Source organism: Populus euphratica, unplaced genomic scaffold (assembly GCF_000495115.2).
Source record: "Populus euphratica unplaced genomic scaffold, PopEup_1.0 scaffold121.1, whole genome shotgun sequence".
NCBI classification, from domain to species: domain Eukaryota; kingdom Viridiplantae; phylum Streptophyta; class Magnoliopsida; order Malpighiales; family Salicaceae; genus Populus; species Populus euphratica.
In genome coordinates, this window is record NW_011499968.1 from 480574 (window position 1) to 485107 (window position 4534).

The window sequence follows — 4534 nt, forward strand, 5'->3', positions numbered from 1 at the left end:
TTTTTTAAGATTTAATAATTAAAAAAATAAAATAAGAATAAAAACCTGGAAAATATGTAAGGTTCCTATCAAATTGACTTCAAATTGCGCAAACTAAATTGTTGTTTATTGGCAGAGAAATAATAACGCAAAGCAATGGGGCACTAACGACTTTGCACTCATGGATCATACTTTTTAAGTGAGCTCGGTAATGTATAGTAGTTTAATTATTTTTCAAATATTATTTATTTGAAAATATATTAATATAATATTTTTTAATTTATTTTTAATTTTCAATATTAGCACATTAAAATCATAAAAAAAAATAAAAAGATAATTATTTTCCTTTCCCCCTTTTCAGCTGAAATCAGTTGTGCCTTTCTGTCCTTTTTCTTCCCTCTTTCCCTTCCTTTGAGGCTCCCCTTTGCATGTCATGCAGTTGTTGTGGGAACAATTCCCTTTGCTTGGGACATGCTGACTCATCAGTCCTGGTGCATGTGTATATATATATAGGCCTCCTTTCCCTTTGTTGACTATGGCAATATTAATTTCCAAAATTGACAATTTTCTAGCAAGTCTACGTACGTGCAATTTGTGCTCTAATTATAACTTTCTTTGTGTCTCGTCTGATGAAAACTAACAAACAATGGAGAATTAATGGAGTTCGAAGGGAGAACCAATCTTCATTTGGTCTGTCCTTGACCTCCAAGTCTTCAGAACTGAAGGTTCACTTGCAAATATTTCCACACAAGAGTGAGCGTTGGGAACACGGCAGTACTAATTTCCAAAATTGACAGTTTTGCAGCAAGTCTTTGTGCTAACAGATACAGTTCATGATCTAATTAGAACTTCCTTTGCATCTCGTCTGATGGCAGCTGTTCTCGGGGACATCTACCCCGCTATTATTCCTTGCTGGCTTATAAACTTAATACTAACTGGACCCCCCTTCGCATGCACTGATAGATTATTATTGCTATTATTAACAAGAACAGGTGACTGTGTACTTGAAGGGTTAAGCAATTTATGTGTTTCCCAGAAGAAGAAGCATTTCATAGCTTAGAAAATAGCAATGAATATGTGCTAATAGATACAGTTTGTGCTCTTCCTTTGCAGCTCGTCTTATGGATCATACCTTTTGTGTGGCAACAAAAGTTCCATGCCAACAAAAGACAACAGTGCAACCCTTGGTACAGATTTTTGCTGGATAAATCTGCGGTTACACACAACATCCACCTTCGTTTTGTTTTTTGTGTTAGTACGAACAAAAATCTGAAGGAGTGCAGTGCGTAGCTGTTGCAGTGTACTAACCGATCTTGCAGTAAAATTGGGACTCTCCTGTTCAAGGTAGAAGTGGTGAAGTGTCAATTTTATATCAAGGTCAGAAAGCAATAGGCAAGTGTCCAGAAAGTCTTTTATGCATGGAGTGCGAAACATCCATCTATAGCTGAGTGCTGACAGACCACATTTTAAACATAAGACCATCAAATAGGTACTTTGATTTACTAAGTCTCTTTTGAATTGAGGTAGGAGTTGATTTTTAAATAATTGCATAATGACATTTACATCTGCAATCACACTCCAACAAGCTTGAGAAATTATACAGTAGTCAGAACCTAAGCAGTGCAGGAGAATATTAGGTTTTTTTATTTTTATTTTTTTTACCTGGATTACAGCCCACCTTAACCTCCGACACTTCTCCGCCCTTGTTTAATATAATATGGAGTATTCTATTTTGATAAAAACAAATTTATTGAAATAACATAACTTGAAATTGTTAGAAATCAAACTCTCTTTTTTTGCCATTAAAAGGAGCCTAGCAGGATCAAACCTTATATTTCAATACCAGATAGGTATGATATTATATAGAGTTGATGATTGTGGTCTTATTTTTCCATATAAATGAAAGAAATACTTTCTACTTTAATTTAGTTATATTCTCTCCATATAGATGAAATGTCAACATTTGATATTCCCAAGTTACTGTTGGATTCTCAAGACCTTACCTCTCCACCATAAAAAAAGGAATTAGTAGATAGCCCCGGTTCCGAAAATGCAAAAAATAAAATAAAATAATGGCAAAGTAATCATTACGCAAAGCAATGGAGCTCTAATTAATGCCTTTGCATCTTTATCCTTTTCCATGACCCAAAAGTCTGCATTGACGAGACCAAGTATAGGAACACGGCAGTCTTTGATTTCCGGGTTGCTATTTTTCTGAAATTAATTAGTTCTTGTAGTGTTAAAAATAATTAAATAGTTATTTGACAAATCTTAATCATGTTTAATTTAGTAATATATATTTTTTTTTAAATACTTCTCTTTCTTATCAATCTTTCAATTTATATTCTTTGATTTCCCCCTTTTTTTTCTATTTTAAATTAAAAAATATAATATGAAATAGACAAAAAAATTATAAGTTATAAATCCAATTAAAAATACGAAGATTAAATGTTTAATTTACTACTAAGATATCATTAACCCAAACAAAGAAGAAGTTTGTACATATGTCAATTGCAACTCGCATATCATAACGACTCCTCTAAAAGATAACTTTGAGCAGGCTATTTTGCCATCAACACCTACCTCAAACATAATAATTCACACAATCACAAATAACTAATTTTCTAGCTTCAAAACACAATTTACATAAACAACACATAATAAATGAAAAAATTTAGACTAATAATTAACATAACATAATATTTTATAAAAAAAAATAAACTAACTATATATTTATTCATAATTCTCATAACATATAATAAGATCTAAGTATATCTAATAATCTCTCTAGATCGTACAAAGGCCTAAAACACACGTTTACGATTCTGAATCATCATGATAACTTATCTAACTAGAAGACAAGTTTGTAATATCCATGTAGATGCGAGAAGGACTAATAACATCTCAGCTTGTTGATAGACCTAAGTCACTCGTGAAAAAGCCTGAGATACTTGTGGATAAGCCTATGATGCTCGTGGACGTGTCTGAGATGCTCGTGGACAGATTGATGCGAAGCTTATAATTACATAACTCATAATCAATATTGAAATCTGATCCTGGAAAGCTGAAATAAGTTTGATAGGAGTGTGACATAATGGAAACTTGCCCCAAGGCACCAACACTATTGAAATGAAGCAGAATTATGCCACGAAGCTAATTAATATTTGATAAGTCAGATTCAATTCATTCAAATAAAAAATTTAGAAGTAATATTCATTAATGGCGGCTGGAATTTTGGTTACATGAGTTTAAATAATTCTTAAAAAATTAACCATAAGGGACCTCTTATGTGGATTTATATGAGGTCCACTCAAAACTGACTAAAAAACCCTTAACTGAAAAGCTCATAACCTGATTTTAAACAAGTCTTGGATTCTAGCTAAAAACAAAGTATTAACCCATTAAGCCTTGGGTTGTAGCTAAAAAAATAAAATAAAAACCCTAACATTAAATCTATGTTCTTCCATGAGAAAAAGAAAAGGAAATAAAATATTACAAAACTGATTCAAGGCTTATTATTTATAGCCTTCCATACAGCCCCCTTAATCCTAGAAATAAAAGGAAAAGGTAATAACCTATATTGTTTCCAAGTTGTAATAGGATTTTTTTTATTTTCTTTGTTGTCCTCACCCCATGGACTAAATAAGACTGTATTCGTCCTCTCTTGCACAAGGATAAGATGTATGAAGGTCTCCTCTTGATACTCCCAAGGACCATTTAATTTTGACTTAGTCGAAACCTTCAAAACCAATGAATTCAATACCTCTTTCAATGTCTTTATCTTGAACCAAGTCATTGCACCATTTGGAACATGTAATGGGTCCTTGTTGGTGTTTCTGAGATGGTCCACATTATCCTTTCTCTCATTGAAAGGATTCGATCTTGAATCAAAACCTGTGTCCAACGACGTAAGATCATCAACATTAAAGGTAACACTAATACCATACTTATTAGAAAGATTAATTTTATATGTGTGGTCATTGATCCTCTCTAAAACCTGAAATGGACCATCATCATGAGGCTATAATTTTTATTTTCTTTAGTTAGGAAATCGTTCCCTACACATATACACTCAAACCCAATCATCGGGTTTGAAAACAATCTGTTTATGTCTTTTAATTGCTTTAGAAGTGCACAATCTGTTCTTTTTCTATATTTGCAGTTGACCTCCCTTATGGAGTTGTCTCACCATCTTTTTCTTCTTTTCACCATCTAAATTAACCCTTTCTTCAAAAGGTGAAGGAATTAAGTCTATAGGAGTTAGTAGATTAAATCCATAAACAATTTTAAAAGGAGAAAAGTTGATGGTCGAATGCATAATTCTATTATAAGTAAACTCAACTAAAGGCAAACATTTTTCCTAACTTTTCAAATTCTTTTGAATTACAACACGTAAAAGTTGGGATAATATTTTATTCACTACCTTTGTTTATCCATCTGTTTAAGGATGATATATTATCGAAAATAAAAGTTTAGTTCCTAACTTTCCTCATATAGTCTTCAAAGTCATTTGCTGTATATTCTCCACCTTGATCAGATCTCACGGCTCTGATCT

At 32.4% G+C, this 4534-nt stretch overlaps 1 protein-coding gene across 1 annotated transcript in view; it reads right to left on the minus strand.

Annotated features, from left to right (window-relative positions):
* The window catches only part of LOC105139106 (receptor-like protein 12), a 58081-nt gene that overhangs the window by 5118 nt on the left and 48429 nt on the right, over positions 1 to 4534 (minus strand). The window lies entirely within an intron of this gene.